An 18,552-nucleotide genomic window follows, 5' to 3' on the forward strand; every position below is an offset into this window, starting at 1 on the left:
AGACGCAAAGAGTCCGTGCTATCTTTCTAGCTCGATTCGGAAGTCATGGAGAGCAGAGGAATACTCAATTCCCTGAATTATGGCACCCATAATATTATTGGATAGAATAAGACATAAATACTGTATCGTAGTCAATAGTGAGCTGAGGGATGGGATCTGAATCTGATCTGGGATGTTGGAATTAATCCTTGGCCTTATTTGGGTGCTCTCTAAACATCTAGCGCACAAACACATAGTCTCTTTCACACACACAAGCATGCACACATGCGCACTTTCGTTATTTAAACACTTGCTAAGGCATAAACCATTCTTACTGATGGAAAACACATCTAGGTTACCCGAGAATGTCCACCTTCAAACAGGTTGATATCCATGATGACCGCCAGCCTGGGTTCTGTCCATCTCCTGCCCTGCACAGAATTGGAATAAATGCTTGTTTAATAAATGTTTTGTCTGAGTGAGTGATCCTTCAGGGACACATGTCGGGGACCCGTCATGTTGAGTCAGCCTGATGTCAGTGGTGAAAGCGGTTCAGAGTCCTAAAGACCTCACCAGCAGCTCTATTTTGCTGCTACATGGAGTAGCAATTCTTGCCTCTTTGATTTTCTATCAGAGAGCGCTGTTCAAATGCGCATGACACTCCCCAGGGTTACCAGCTTACTAACTGTAAGCACAGCTTTCCTCTTCCGGTCAAGAAAGCTTATTGCCATAGAAACAAGTAAAACACTGTTTTATGAATATGTTAGAAAATGTAATTTATCCAACTATGTAAATCATGTGCATATTTCTGTTCTTTATTAGTAGTAGCAAATTGTGGCTTCAAAAAAAAGTGCATGTATTACACCACAGCTTTGCCATGCAGCAATTAAGGACAACTGCCTAAAGAAACAGTTTTGCATTTTGATTGTTAGGTTTTCCTTAAACATTGAGTCTATGATCACTCTTCTGTCATGATAAACCCATATTGAGGTTTACTTTTGGAATTCACTTTTCAGTACTTTCAGCAAACCTTAAGAGACCTCTTTTTTTTTTTTTTTTAAAGATTTTATTTATTTGTTTGTCATAGAGAGAGAAGCGAGAGTGAGCACAGGCAGACAGAGTGGCAGGCAGAGGCAGAGGGAGAAGCAGGCTCGCTGCCAAGCAAGGAGCCCGATGTGGGACTCGATCCCAGGACGCTGGGATCATGACCTGAGCCGAAGGCAGCCGCTTAACCAACTGAGCCACCCAGGCGTCCCAAGAGACCTCTTTTGAAGTCTTTTGTTGCCCCAGCACCTGCCACAGTCCTAATAAAAACTTGGAATAATGTTGTGATCAGGATGTTTTATTTGTGAATGCTTTTATTCCATGTCAACCTTGTGCTAAGTTCTCAACCAATGATAATGAAAAAAAACACAAGCCACTTTCTCTTTTTTCTTCCTTCCTTCCTTCCTTCTTCTTTCTTTCTTTCTTTCTTTCTTTCTTTCTTTCTTTCTTTCTTTCTTTCTTTCTCTGTCTGATGGTATAGGGTATATAGGTAGGAGAATGATAGGATTCCAAACAGTATTTATAACAAACTTTTGTGACCTCATGCTAGGGGATGGTTTTGAGAAGGCAAGACTGGAGACAGTGAGACTTTCAGTAATGCACATGAGAACTGGTAAAGACTGGAACTAGACCAGAATGAGGGAAGGTGAAGCAACAGAAAGAAGAAGGTTGATCTGATAATCTCTTACAATATAAAATGAAGAGGGCTTGATTATTAAGTAAGAGGCAGAATGAGAGCCATGGAAGGGACTAGAATGGTGATGGCCGATTGACTATGGACAATGGTTGTGTTAATGGAGATTGGGAGAAGAGTAATCAATTTGGAGAGGAAAAATGGAGAGCTCGGTTTTGGAATGTCTAGTTTGGAATTCAATCATTTATATTCATCAGGCACTTGGAATCTTTAGTTCAGGGAAAAGGTCAGGGTATAGAGTTGAGAGCCAGCATCACAGAGGTGATAGTGTAAGACATAAAATTAGATAAAATATCTCAAATGGCTTCTAGAACGGGAACTGCAGGGATTGTGGATTTAAAAATACTGACATTTGAGGGGCAGGCAGAGAATAATCTGAAACAATAGGTAATTCTAGAAGCTCTCAGTGACTGGCAGATGAAGGGAGTCAAGATTTTCAAAAGGGACCGGTCCAGGGGCGCCTGGGTGGCTCAGTGGGTTAAGCCGCTGCCTTCGGCTCAGGTCAGGATCTCAGGGTCCTGGGATCGAGTCCCGCATCGGGCTCTCTGCTCAGCAAGAAGCCTGCTTCCCTCTCTCTCTCTCTCTCTGCCTTCCTCTCCGTCTACTTGTGATCTCTCTCTGTCAAATAAATAAATAAAATCTTTAAAAAAAAAAAAAGGGACCGGTCCACATGGCACCTAATACCATTCTCTAATAAAAGGAACTAGGAGTCCTTGGAGAAATAGCTGATTTTAGGGTTAGGATAGGGAATGCATAAGTGATCTATAATATGTCATAGTGTCAGAAAGGAAATGCTAACACACACACACACACACACACACACATATGCATGCACAAGCGCACACTGAAAAAACAAAATAAAATAAAATCTCGCAACACATTGATAGCATTAAGTCAAAGGAACACAGAAGTCCCTTGAAAAAGTTCCCAATAGCCAAAGATGGAAAAATGTGACCAACACAAATAATATTGACTAAAAACCCAGATTATAAAATAAATATCCATAAGCCCATACTGATATAATTAAATGAATAAATACATAAATAAATGCAGGCAAATGGACAAACCTCCTATATAGATTAATTCTAAATAATGTCTGTAGATAACCTGTCCTCAAGGAAGGAAAGTATAAATCCCTACTCCTTAAGTGCAGACTGCACATAGTGTCTCCTTCTCAAAAGTATAATGCAGAAAGGAGCAAAAGAGTAGCTTTGCTACACTACCTCTGTCCAATGGTCAAGGTTAACATCAACAGTGATAGGTCATGTTGATAGCATGTATTCTTGTTTTGATATGATGAGAATAATGCTTTGCCTCTGGTCTTCCTTCTTATGATCTAAACCATAGTTTAACTGTGAGAAAAGGAGTAGATTCTGTAATGTATCTGACCAGTACTCCCCAAAACTGTTAAGGTCATCAAAAAAAAGAAAAAGTCCTTAACAAGGAATGTGAAGAGTATAAATAAGCAAGTGTTCAAAAACGTGACCTTCTCCTCCCCTCCCCTTCTTGCCCTCTTCCTCCTTCTTATTATGGACATTTAACAAATGGAAGTCTCTCTTGCAAATGTGGTTGTGCACATTTGCTTATTTGAAGATTTAAGGCTGAAGCCTTCTAAAACATTTCTCTTAACTTCATATCTGTGTAACCCTCTCCCAGCACATCTTTATTTATTCTTTTCACATATCAAGCATGGATTAATTCGGGAAAACTGGAAAATAAGATCTCATCTGTAATATCAAATCTGAGATTGTCTCAAACAGAACACTTACAAATTCCAAGGACTTGAGATAAATCAAAGTGACTGAGAACGCTTACAGCTTTACAACTGTCCCACCCATGAGACGTGGTATGTGGCAGAGATTAACTCCTAACCTTGTAAAAAGTGATTCTTCCTGGATTTTCTGGACAAAATCTTTTTACCTATAATCTCTCCCTTAAGATCACCTTTCCGTTTTAAGAAGTGATTATTCCAGGAGAATAAATACAGGAAGCTGAGGTCAGCTATAAATCTTGTAAGATTCTTGTCTAGAGCAAAGGTCTTGGTATCTTCTGATGCAGAAACCCCGGGAAGCATGTAAAATGTGACTTGAGCATCCTTTTACCTCTTTTATTTCCCATGTTAGTGCTTCTATCTGTTGCTTTTTATCCCTGCACATTTAAGTAACCAAAGTCTCTCATTGAAACTTTTTTTTAAATCAACATTTTACCACATTGATTTCATAATCTGAGTTTCTTCCACTTTGCTGAAGTATTTTAAAAGAAACCCAGATATCATGTCATTGTACTCTTCCTTATTTCACTCTGTAATTCTGGATAGTGGTGGCATCTTACATTACTACAATGTCATTATCACATTCAATACCACTCAGATCTGCTTTCCTCAGCTGGCACTGTATACTCTACTCACTTTCCCCATCAGCAGCACAATGATCTCTCTTTGGTCTCATTCCTTCATACTTCTTATTTTGTTATTGTGTTAGTAGTTCCTCTGCCAGGCAACACATTTAGTAGGAGAGTTCTACAAATAGTATTATAAGTAGAAGAGGTAACTCCAAAGGTAGGAATTTGAAACCATAAGTCACTAGGTAACAGCAATAATTTCATGTATATGTTGAAAATTTTCAACTCCAGGTCAGAGCACAAAAGGGGTTTCTAGGTAGGTTTCTGTGGGGGCCTATGTGGATCACATACATGAGATGTCCATTATGAAAGACTGTCCATATATATTCCTTTCATCACACATATAAATTTCTTTCTTGTGTACATGTAGTATGTGTAAAGTTGCTTATTTGAAAATTTAAGGCTGGAGCCTTCCAAAACATTTCTCTTAACTTGGTATAGATATGCAAAATAGGGGAAAATATATATAATTCCTGCTTGCTAAGCAGACTTCTTGAATGAATTCAAGATGATTGTTAAAAACCAAAAGCAATGGGATTCAAGCCTTAACATTTTTAGAATCACACAGAAAAATACGGAATTTTTTGTGAGATTTGCGGAAAACGACGTAGATCATTTGAACAACTTGTGTGAGGTTTGCTTGCGATTCACATATCCGAAGAATAAGTCAACAAAAATAGATTCAGCAACATGTTATGGGCATGGTATTGAGACTGCAGGTTATTTAGTCAGTGGAGAATGAACCCTAAGCACAAAGTATGTACCACATCCTACTAGAATTCTACAAGTCCAAAGCCAGTGCTAGATAGCTAGGTCATCCAAGAACAAAAGCACTTGTATTACTTAAAAAGGTAAAGGGTAAATGTCAGTAACAAAAAGACTGGGGAAAAATATAGTGACTTAAATAAGATGAGAGTTTATTTCCCTTTCACCTAAAGTGTCAGAAGAGTCTAGGTTGGTGGGGATGTCTATTTCACAAGATCATTGTGAGATGCAGGTTCTCATTTTCAGTTTGGTTTGTCCATTCATCACCACTGTCCTCGTCTTTGGGGTCTGCAGTGTATCTCCCACACTTCTGTGTTCCAGCTCAGAAGAAAGAAAAGGCTGGGAGATGTCCAGAGCAAGTTACTTGCTTTTGAGTGAGTTACACAGGAATCTCATGCATACTTTGTGCTCATATCTTATTGGTGAGAAGATCATATGGCCACAGTGTAAATACTGAACTTTGCCTTGTGAAATGAAAAGCTGATTTGTTACATTCAGCTTAAAGAATTGAATGCAATGAAAATAACAATATCCCATTATGTTTTTTGAGAAAGAAACAAAATAAAATCATATCTCCTTATCAACGCATGAAGTGATCATTCACTAAATATCAGGCTTCTTCTTTTCTCCAAATGATTTGGGCAGACTGATTAATCTAGGATTTACTTGGCAAATCCATGATCTGTGGTATTTATTAGAGATACTGAAACTCAAATTTCTATGGACCCAAAGAGAACAATGCTAGTAAGTAAATCAGGATTGGTAAACACAGGCTTCACTGAGCAGTGCAAGTAATTTTCTGCTCTTTAGAAAATCAGTCCATCCTGTGTGGTTTTAATCTCTAGTTGAAAAGGATTATATTATATTATTATATATATATTATTTTGGATTTGATACTTCCACATTCCCATAGCTTAGGATCCTTATATAAAATGTTGCATATTCATCTGACATTTGCCTGATATTTTCCTCCATTATTACTTAAGTTTTCATAGATTTATTACTCATTGTATTTTTAAAAAAATGCTCCGTTTTGTAATCTGGATTTCAGCTTATCTCCTTCGTATTTCTTACCATTGCATTTGTCTCAATGTGACATGTTGCAATAAACATGTGGCTAATGAAATAGACATGTTTTCCATGGTGATTCTAAAAAAAGTAAAAAAGCCGTTCTTTTAAAATATTTGTTTTACTGTTGAGTGCTATGGAAGATGCCCTTGGTCATAGCTATTACATAAATCCCTAGGGAAGTCATGGTAAACACAGGAAGAAATTGAATTCTAGGTATTCAGTTATTACCCCATAAAGATTTCAAAAGAAAGCATGGCTTAAAGATGTGCTCTGTTTAGTCTCTAAAATACAGTAGTAAGTTTAACATGATTAGAAAGTAAATTATTTTTCACTTTTATTTCTGCATTCTCTGGTTAAGATCTGGATGTGAGGGACTCGGAACACAGGAATAACCCATGAGAGAGTCATTAGTAGCCAATACATCCAGATAACATGGTGGGTGATCCAGAATCACAGGTAAAAACGTAAGCAACATTAAGTGAATGGCATTAGGGAACTACAGAGAGAGGAAAATCTTTCTTGTTTCAGCATAATCAGGTTCCAAAAAGCCATGGCATTATGTATAATAATGTTGCTACCTTTAGCTCTTGGTGCGAGATATGAAATTAGCAAGTAATGATACATTTGACAATAAAGAACAGGAAGAAATGGTTTCTAGGTATAAACAGGGGTCTGAACACCAAGAAAGAGTCTTATGAAGGCATTCAAAAGGAGACTTCTCAAAATGTGCCCTGTGGGCCTGTGGATTATTTTGGGCTCAAGACACTGAAGGCCCAAAAGACTCAGGAAGATCTTTTTACCTCCCCTTTAACTGCCTGTAAGAAATTAGATAGAGGGCTTTGTCTAGGAAGAGAGCTATCATTAGAGATAACTACAAAGAGTATGGATTAGGTATGGTAAACTGGAGAGGTTGGCAAGGCCTGTTTGTTCAAAACCCTCTCTGTGTCCTGTTGCATCTGCATGGCATGACAAACACTTGTTTATGAAACATTTACTCTTCCCATCTTCCCGTGGATCCTCTTTCTTCCATTTGAAGCCCCAGGCTGCTATCCCTCTCTTTAGCTTAGGATGGCAAATAAACCTCAATTGCTGGGCTGTCTTTGAGCCTCTCATATCTTTGTGGGGCTCTTGTACATACTAAACTAAATTTGTTTTTCTCCTGTTACTGTCTTAAGTCAATTTAGTTAACAGACCAAACAATAGAATCTGGAAGAGTAGAGGAAAATTTTTTCTTCCCCTACACTCACCGGTACTGTTTGAACAATGAACAGATATGTAATCCCTTTTTTCTACTTGCTAATTTAAATATTTATTGATACAGAGGCACCTGGGTGGCTAAGTTGGTTAAGCGTGTGCCTTTGGCTCAGGTCATGATCCTGATGTCCTGGGATTGAGTGTTGCATCAGGCTCCCTGCTCAGCAGAGAATCTGCTTCTCCTTCTCACTCTGACCATTCTCCTCACTTGTACTCTCTCTCTGTCTCAAATAAATAAATAAATAAATAATTTAAAAATATTTATTGATACATAGGTATACCTCATATAGGCCCATGAATTTTGTACTGCATATTTTAATTAAATTGTTTATATTGCCAGGGGCCCACAAAAAATATTTACCCAGGGCCCTTCATATCTCTCAGGGAATACTGCCTTCTAAAATATTGAAAGATAGAGAAAATAGATATTAAGACTATTTTGTATATTATGAAAGCATTTTTCTTTTGGAATCCCTTTGAGAAACTTCAGTCATGATTTAAATTGTTTCTCCGCATATCGGACCAATATTTCTTTTACAAACAATACCAATTTCATAAATGAGAAAATGCAGACAGAAAAAGTGATAATCCAGAGATTACCTAGTAATAGGACTGAGGTTTGAGCCCAGTTGTACCTGACTCCAAAAGTCTTTCTCTTCACTACACAACACACCTTGTTCTTCGTTTGGTGAGGGAGTATTTCAGGCTCTCCAATTTTGGTGATAGTAACACTCAGAATTATCTTATTCCTCTTGCTTTACCATGGTATTTCACTTTAATTTGGTTACTTAAATACCCATTACCAATAAAGTATTAACTCACTAGCATCATTAGATCAGATATTCTCATCAATTGACTTACAAATCAGCATTTGCTTACCATGGGTTTGATTGGGTCAACATGTTCTCTAGAGTTGGACCATTGTCTCCAAATGACATAACTGAGTTTCTCTCTGCATATATTGAGGATTATATATTGAGTCTAGATATACTTCACTCCTCTCAAGTTTCTAATTCCTCAGGCAAACCTCATTAATAGGCATCTACTGATCTTTCTATCACCTTAAGTTTAATGTAAGCAGTACCTCTCAGTCTCTTGCCCCATGTGATTCAGTAAGCAGATATTGATTGAAAGATTGAATAAGTATCTGAATACTTTTGCATCAATACTCTGACTTAAAATAAAAAGAAACTTTATTGAGTAAACTATGTGCCAGATATTATCATATCAAAAAAATATATACATTTTATATTCTCATAAAATTGTGAAGGTTCAGTAGAAATTAGTAAAGTATATTACTATGACACATTAAATTTAAAAATGTTATTCATAAGAAAATATGTAGCTTAGATATATGGAATAAATATATTTTTTTTCTATAAGATTTTATTTATTTATTTGAGAGAGAGAGTGAGGGAGAGAGAGCACAAGCAGGGGGTGGGGCAGAGGGAGAAGCAGGCTCCCCGCTGAACAGGGACTCTGAAGAAGGGCTCCAGCCCAGGATTCTGGGATCATGGCCTGAGCGGAAGGCAGATGCTTAACTGACTGAGTCACCCAAATGCTATGGAATAAATATTTTTAGAGCAGAAATAATCAAAATCCTCTGATATAGCACTCTCCAAGATGATATAAAAGTCTATGCTGAGGAGAAAATCTAACACAAAAAAGTCATATGGATACATACTGTAGTTTATTTATAAAAAATTTGAATTAAACATTGTATTTCTGTTTTTTGTAAGTGCTTAACAATTGATAAAATTTAAAAATCATGTAATCCAACATTAATAAAGAAATACAATTTTTTTAAATTGAATTGGATTTATTCCAGAGGATCCAGCTTGGAGGAGGTGAGTCAAGGGATCTGGCTTTCATTTGTTAATGAATCATTTTATTTGTCAGAGATGTTGGTGGGTAGTCAGGGAGTAAGGTGAAAACCTTAGATGATCCATGGTGTAGGCTGATCAATGGGAAAGCATGGGGCACCTGGGTGGCTCAGTGGGTTAAAGCCTCTGCCTTCAGCTCAGGTCATGATCCCGGGATCCTGGGATCGAGTCCCTCATTGGGTTCTTTGCTCAGCAGGGAGCCTGCTTCCCCCCCTCTCTCTGCCTGCCTCTCTGCCTACTTGTGATCTCTGTCAAATAAATAAATAAATAAAATCTTTTAAAAATAAATTAATAAATAAAATATTAAAAAAAATGGGAAAGCAAAATGGGCTTCCAGCCATGAATATTGTTTCTACCAGTAATGATGATTTAATTTATATATAATAATAATAATAGTAGTAATAATAATAAATGGATTTGCTATTATCAAAGGTTGTATTCCTCCTAGAATAAGTAGGCAAGGAGAAGTAGAAGAAATCAGGTGTGTTCAAGAGGTTTATACTTAGAATTTGGTAAAAAAACAAACAAACACATGCTCAAATCAGTCTGTATCTCTTTAGGCCAGTGCTATTTCTAGCCCACTAGTAAAATTGAGTGGCAGTTTGCCACTGGGCCATTAATATTCTCAGATTCTTTAGAAAGTTCTATTTTATTATAATGTATTCTGTACAGGAACCAGAATAATGATTATCAGCCAGTAGTCACTCAAGTAAAAATTCAGTGAATGAATTAATTGATGGATACAGCATTTTGCAACTGGCATCCTAATGGTTACTTGATTTATTTATATCATTTAACCTGTAGAATATTAATTGCCTGGTATGCTTAGGTAGATGTCTAATTGAAATGATGAAAATGTTCTACCACCTAGCTTTTTAATCACTTGAAATTGTTTTGATGCATTTCTTAACTATCTTTGTATATTTCTTCATATTTTAGAAAGGTCAAATATATAATCACGAAATTGAAATAATTCCTGGCTAATAACTAGAGAATCTTCTTGCTATACCAAAAATTGGTTGTAAATGAATTATTTACATCACCTAATTTAATACCATCCTGATAACAGATACGTATTTTCTTAGATAACTGGTGTTGGGAAAATAAAATTAAAAACAAAATCTTCTCTCAACCCAAACAATTCTCCATAAAAGTAGCGGAGAAAGAAAAACAGTTTTTTTTTTTTTTTTTAAATTGCTTTTCTTTTTATGTGGCATTTCTACTGTTCTAAAAGAATGAAAGTGAAGACAGCATTAAAGAGAAATAAATAAGCAAGAATTACTGGTGAAAAGTGATGTCTTTATAAGGATAAAATACTGTTTATCACACACACACACAAAACAGTTTTATCATTAAGTAAGCATTCAATCACAAAATGATGTTCATGATAGCTAATCTGCTAAGAGGTTGCAGAAACGGAAAGAAATCTCACCCTTTTATCTAGCCGGATAGAACCTATCCCGTACATGTTCTCAAGATAAACAGGAGCTAGTCCTCAAAGAAGAGGAATGCATAACACTGCTACCATGCGTAATTCATCCCAGCCTCACCTGGTAACTGGGGTGACTACCTTAGCTGACTGACTTTATCCAGAGTAAAACAAACTTCTCAGATCCTTAGGACAGGAGTTAGTTTTGTGTCTTGGAGCAAGGTACCCAACCAAGTTAACCTTCTACACCACCTTAGATACTGGAAGATAGGGCTGCTATCCTTTTGATGTTTACATTTCAAAGAAATGGATCTCAAGTACTTGTGCAAGATGTTTTTGGGTTGTAAAGCTTACAAAAGGACTATCTAATTTCAAAAGAATTTGTATACATTTGAAGACAGGAAAGGTACTTAAAAGTTTTTTAAAGTGCTCTAAGAAATGGAAAGGGAAGCAAATCTCTTCCTTTATTTTCCATAGGGAGAATCAAACTTCTTATTTTTAATTTGTATTTGTCCTCACACTGGTCATGTACTGTTTTCTTTTAGAATTACCTTGTTGATGGCAGGAAGTTCAGAGCATAATGAATGCCATCATTTCTTTCTTGGAATGTCCTCATTTCTCTGTTTATTTCCTACTTAATATCACACTGGTGTTATTAAATTAGAATGCTTGGTAGCTCTGCTTTTAATAAGCTGTTGACTTCTGGGCAAATTGATATTCTGAGCCATACTTTGTATGAACCACATATATATACACAATACATACATATGTTACATCTATAAAACATATATAATAGAATAATATGTATTTCTAATCTCTGTGGATAATGAAGAAAGCCGATGCTAGAGGAACGTAATATCTGAAGGTCTCTGATTTGAGCTATTCTAATCACCACATAAGCATTTTCTTTGTACTCACTGTCCATTTTGATAAATGGAATTATTTTGTAATTGAGATTGGTGGTACAATCAGAAGCTTGGGAGAAATACAGGCTTTCTAAACCTCAATTTACTCAGTTTTAAAAATGGAATTTTAAATGGCTAATATGGATAGAGCAATTGCTTAGTGCAGGCATAATTCTTTTTTTTTTTCTAAAGATTTTATTTATTTATTTATTTGAGAGAGAAAGAGAGAGAGGGAGAGAGAGAATGAGCAGGGAGAGAGACAGAGGGAGAGGCAGAGATAGAAAGAAAAGTGAGAGGAAGAGGGAGGAACAGACTTCCCACTGAGCAGGGAGCCTGACATTGGGCTGGATCCCAGGACCTTGAGATCAGGACCTGAGCCAAAGGCAGAGACGGAACTACTGAGCCACCCAGGTGCCCCAAGCATAATTCTAAGCAATTTACATGTAGTAACACTTTTAGTCCTTAAAGTAAATCTACACAGCAGATACTACTATTATCATTCCCTTTTTTTTTTTTTTTTTTAAACAGAAAGGAAACAGGGTTTTAGCTACTTTCCTGAGCTCACATAATCAACTAGCAACAACACTGGAATTTTGACTCCCATGCCCCAATTTTTTGTAGCTACTATGTAAAACCCTTTACAGGGTGATGTAATGAAGAGGTAAATTAGATAATCCATTCAGGGCAATGCTTGGCACATAATAAGAATTCAGCGAATATTATCCTTACTGCTGTTTTGTGGTTCATCTGTTGTTGCCGTTCTAAAGCTGTTGTCTGTCCTCTTCAGGCTTCCAGGGTAATCTATAATCTTTTTGTTAATTTACTTTGAAAAGCTTTCTTTGAACCTGCCCTGTAGAATATATTAACACGTTTAAGTGCAGAATTTTAAGGTCGGGAAATTCTGAGTTTTTTATATTGCAATTTTTTAAAAAGTTTACAGGATTGAATGTAAAGACTCTTCTATATATGGAGAGACTGAGTGTGGTTTGGGATTTTCTGATGCCAATAATTCATTTGCTCATTTATTCATTGATTCAGTCAGTAGCTATCCATTGAGTGCCTACTAAATACTAGTGCACTATACTTGGTGAGAAGTCCATGAATTAAAGATTTGAGGATTAATGAATATTAGAGGTTCAAGGCACAAAGAGATTGAAACCTATTATTAGAGACTAATCTTCAAACAAAATTGACACAAACTGCATAGAACACTCAAGACCTTTTGAATCTGCCCTGTCATCTTTGTCCAGAAAATGTTATTGTTTCCTCAAGGCAAAATAGACTTGAATGACCCAAGGTTTTCATTAATGGCTCCTTTCTCCCTTCTTTCTTCTTTCCTTCCTTCCTTCCTTCCTTCCTTCCTTCCTTCCTTGTCTCTGCTAATTGCTTTAGAATACCTTGGCATCTGAGATATTCTTATAGTTAATATTATAAGACTGACAAAAAACCTTATCTTCCTCTTAGCAAACACAAAACCTGTAGAAGCAAAATGTTGAACTTATGAATGAAGGAAGCAAGAAGTCTGATACAGTAAAAATGTTCAAATTTGAATAATTAATCATAAAAATGATTATACTCTGGAAAATTTCTTTTTGTGCTGCTCACCTCAAGGTCAGTTTTTGCCACAATCACCAGCCATAAGTGGAGGTGTAGGAATACTGTTGAGTAAGTATAACAGGGTTTGGGTGGTTTGGCTTCAAATCCCAGCTCTGACTCTTACTATGTTAGGGCAATTTACCCAATCTCTTTACATCTCAGTCTCTGCATCTGGGAAGTGGATTGATATTATAGGGGAAGAAAATAACTTTCCCTCTAGCCTTCTAGGTTCTTGTTTGAGACCACTTGCTATAAAAGACAGATTATTAAGAAAAAAATTCAAAAGTTTAATAATATATATACTTCCTGTATACAGAAACATGGGAGATATGCAGGAAAACTAACTCCCTGAAATGATCCAAGCCATCACCTTAAATATCATCTCCAGCTAAAATCAAAAGATTTTAGAGGTAGGGAGTCCATTATGGGAGATTATCAGACAAAACACAGCAAACAAGGGTAAGGTGGTCATGTAGATTTGGGTCCCTGCCTTCTCCACTGATGAAAGTTTCTAGAATTTTAATGATCTCTCTCTCTCTTTTAAGATTTTATTTGTTTATTTATTTGGGAGAAAGGGAGGGAGAGCAAGCCATGTGCAAGCGGTTGGGGGAGGGGTGGGTGTGTGGTGGGGTCCGGGAAGGATCAGAGGGGGAGGGGAAGGGAGAGGTAAAGAGGAAGAATCTCAAGCAGACTCCACACTGAGTGCAGAGCCAGTCACAGGGCTCAATGTCAGGACCCTGAGATCATGACCTGAGCAGAAACCAAGCACTGGACACTTGACTGAGCCACCAAGAGGCCCCTAGAACTTCAATGATCTCCATACAAAGAGGAAGATGCCCTTATAATTTTCCTTATCAATGTAAACTTCCCTTACAAATGTCAATGCCTCTTACAAAAGAGTAACTTCCACTGGTTTTCAGAGCTTCTCCTATGTCTATTAGCTGTTTCTTAAAAAGAACCAACTCAACATAGTCCTTATGCCAAAAAGACATATCTTGGAGTGGCAAATTTGGCTTCCCATTAATACTATGATGCACTTCAAATTTTAGCTGTATTAGTCAGGTAATGAATATAAAGCAATTATTAAATACTAACTGTGAGTGTTAAGTGAGAAAATTAATTCATAAGTGCTCAATAAATCATGAGCCCAATAAAATTCTGAGATTCTATAAGCCAAAGCCTGTCTTCCTTTTCATTTCCCCTTTGCACTATTTCAATACAGCTACCAGAGTGATCCTGTTGGATTAAGTCAAATCAAAATATGCATATCCTTACCTTGATCTGTAAGTCCTTACCTGGTCTGCATTCCATTTGTTCTCTGACCTCATTTCTTTCTACTGTCCTGTTTGCTTTCTCTGGTTAGGTCACATGAGCTCAGGACCTTTTTGCTCTTCTTGGAACAGGACAGGTACAATCTCCATCCCATCCTGCCCCTGCCCCCACCTCCCAAACCCTATGCAACTGATGTACTGATGGTGCCTCTTTGGGAACACCTTTTGACCTATTTACCTCCCAGCTTGCTCCTTACTCTCTTGAGGTCTTTACTTTTATGTCACTTTATTTTTTGGACTTTCTGTAACCATCTTATTAAAAATAACAATTCCCTTCCCAAATACTTCTAAGCACTCTTATAGGCTTTGTTTTCCTCCATTAACACTTATTACCATTTAATATATGCTAGAATCTACTAATTTTTGCTATTTATTGTTTGTCTCCCTCAGTAGACTTTAAACACCATGAAGGTAGGGATTTGTGTCTCTTTTGCTCACAACACAAGAAGAGTCTACCATTCAGAAGACCCTCAATAAGCATATGAAAATATAAATTGTTCCAAAACAAGAAAGATAAGCATCCAAAATTATAGAGCATGAATAAAAGAAATACTGTGGATCAGAATCTGTAGGATGGCATTGTGAAGAGGAAGACCTGAACCGTACTTTAGAATGATTTGTGTAATTTGAGATAATGAGAGAGAAACCAACTAGGAGATTATAAAGTTATCTTATATCATCATTGATTATCTCAGTCATTTACTAGTTATTTTAGGTAAGTGATACCAAGATATTTAACCCTCAAACCAGATATTATCATTGATCTTAACCAGTTTTCTGTATTATACTTATGATCCAGTACCTCACACTTTCTATCAACCCAAAAAGTCCCATATTTGTAAATGTGATAAACTAATAGTGTCCTTTAAATCCCAAGAAATGGTTCAGTCTGAGAAACCCTTCAAGAAAGACCCTATACATTTATAAGAAACAGATAAGTTCCAATTTTAAATTAGGCAGTAGCCATATCACTTGGGAATCCTATGGACTTTCTCTTCTATGTCTATTAACTACATTAAGTTAAATGAAATGAAATGAAATTTTTGAGAATCTGCAGAAGGCCTTCTCTTTGCATTTGTTAAATGAAAAGTGAAACTGTTTTGAGTAATGGGAAAGTGTCTTTATTTGTGTGGTGTTCTGATTAATATAAAAAGTGCTTGAGTGTTGTTCTGTACTATAATTTGTGAAATGTAGTTACCAATTTGTGACATCCCCCATCTCACTCTCAGAAGTATTTATGTCTAAAGAAAATTGTGGCCCATAATAATGATCCCTCCTAAACAAATATATGGTGTAGAATAGAAAAAAAAATACTGTCTTTTTGCTTGACTTAATTTTATTTCCTTGCTTACATCTTAGGAATCAGATGGCTCAAATGAAATATTGTTATTGGTCTTAGACAGTTTCATTGCTATTAGCTGTACTGTGCATATATTCAGTGACTTACATTTTCTGTGGCACTGCCAAATAATGTTTGCATTTGATAAAATGTGTTAAATATTATAGTCTTATTAAATTAAAGCTCATTTCATTTGTCTCAGTTACTGAAGCCACATTCTGAAGCATTCTATGCATTTGTGTTTTTGTTTTTATTCTTGTGAAGTTAAGGTTTTCTCTAAGTGAATTAGTGATGAACCAGGAAATATTTATGAAGTGTCTATATCATTAAGATATTAAGGGAGTTTAACAAGTTATTTTCAATGTTAATTCTTTTCAGTCTTTCATATTAATACCCAACCTGAAAATTTTATCACTTTGTGAATTAATCAGCTTTATTGAGGACCCATAAAATTCCTTATCCTTAAACTAAAATGTCTTAAATTCATTGTTAATTGAAGAAGTGATCACATTCTTTTATGTGATGAAGGCAGGTCTATGAGGGCAGGAATTATCTCTAATTTATTATCTTATCAGAATAATTTGACCTTGTCAAGTCCATAGTAGTTGCTCAGTAAGTATTTGTTAATTAAGTAATTAACAAGCATGTAACAAAATTTTCTCTAGTTGTTTGCTATTTTAAAAGGAATTGCAGTGTTAAATAAAAACATAGTATCAGATACATTACAATCATCAAGAAACCTATAGTCTGATAATTGTTTCAAATTTTTAAAACTTCTGATTTTCCCTGAGATATCCTAAAATATTTTTTTCTTTTCATTTCCATGTGTTCTGATACTAAGTTAAGTTCAACTCAGGCAAACCAGTGTGGTGGAGTAGATTGGATACAGAGAGGGCAAACCTGGATTGACAAGTGTGTGGATAGGTCCCTTTCCCGATTCATGTTACTTGGAGTTAGAATGGAATTATGCATTGGTTTCCTTTAGCAAATCCTACCTAAGACCTGTATGCTAGTGTCCACACATTAGCATTTTTGCTCTAAAACATGTTCCAATTGAGTTGACAAATTTTGTGGTCACTGTACCAATGATTCCTTCTTTCCGTGATGACCAGTTCGTCATCCAAACTTTCAAGTTCCGCCTGTTGACTACCTAATATTTGTAGGTAGATTTAGAAAGCTGACTCTAGTTTGAGAAATTCTAAAATTAAGTGTAAATAAACACAAAAGTCATGCAAATTACCATCCCTTAGTTCTTTCAAGAAATGAGCTCACAGAGCAGTGCTTGAGATCTAATTCCTGTATTGTTAGGACAAATTCAGAAGCTTCAGTCCAAATGTACCAGATGCTTCGTGTCAAGTATCAGCAACAGCAATGTTATTAGCATCATAATGAAGGACACGATGACACATTAGATATCAAAAGAATGGCTTATATTCTTCCTCTCACAAAATTACACAAGCTGCCAAGCATCTAAATTGGTATTGAAAACTTCAGTTTTCTTACCGGAAGCCAGATATTGCCCCAACTCTACTTTTCCTTAATTAGCAAAATATTCTCCATATATAAATATCGGGGTATGTGTACAAGTTTTAGATATAATCACACCCTTGAAATAATTTATCTTTGTTACAGTCTTGATTTATGCATGATATAAGTGACTTTGTTTATGGCCATTTGATACTCAAAACTTTATTTTGTCTAAGCAATCAGGATAACACATATGATTATTCAAACCAATCAATCTCATTTTTGGCAGAAAGGAAACTATAAGCTATGAGATCTGACTGCTCCGTTTTCAATTTTCTGTTCTATCATCAAGAGGACATAAGGATTGTTTAGGATTTGATGCATTTTTTTTTTCAAATGTATACCTTAATGGATAAAGGATAAGTTTTAGATTCAAATAGATCTGGGCTTGAATCCCAACTCAGTCAATTACTAGTTTGTTAGCTGGGCAAATTATTTGTTCTTTTTCAGCTTCACTCTCTTTGCTTGTAAAATTAAGATAACAATACTCCCTTTCAGGAGGTTATAGGATTACAGGAGATGATGCACTTAATGTGTCCAGCCCTGTGCCTGGCGTATAATGAGGGCTTATCCTTTCCTTCCCCCACCCCCAACAAAATTACCAATGCTTTGAAGGAAAGAACTGTTTTATTATTCTCTGTTACATCTCTTTCTTATGTTTCTATCCTGGTTTCTCAAAAGTGCCACCTACATTAATAAATACATACGGCATTTATTTTATTTCTAGAACATGACTATAAACCTGGCATTTCTTAAGGTTTGTCTGATAATACCTGTCAGTCTCCTGTACTCTAAATCCCAACCTCTCCAGTGTCCTCTGACAATCGCAATTCCCAAATGTTGCCTCGTCCCATCTTCACTTTCAACCCATCTCTACACTATTCTTTTAGCGGGTACATATATTCAAACTAATATTGCCAATCTAAAAAAAAGATATAAAGAAGAAGAAAAAGAAGAAAGAGCCCCCTCTATTCTACATTCTAATCTAGGATTCCAGTGTTCTTCTTGGCCTAGAACCATGCTCTTTGCAATAAAATTTGGCACTCTTATCTTGGCTTTGTCACCAACCGTTTTTTCCTCAAGCCTTAGCAACCTGGTCTCTGACTCACTCTGCAGTATTTCTGTTCTCTCCAAAAGCACTATAGCCTACTGTTTGCCAGATGAAGGTATTTATCAGTCTTTATCCTGCTTTGCCTCTTGACTTCACTATTGATTGGACTTCTTCATATCTAATGCTTCACCTAAGAGTCAGAAGTAAAGTCCAGCTTTCCATTCATTAGTTAAACCAACCAGCTACAGACGAAAAACAAGTCTGAATTTGCTTGATTATTGCAT

Source organism: Lutra lutra, chromosome 4, assembly GCF_902655055.1.
Source record: "Lutra lutra chromosome 4, mLutLut1.2, whole genome shotgun sequence".
NCBI lineage: Eukaryota > Metazoa > Chordata > Mammalia > Carnivora > Mustelidae > Lutra > Lutra lutra.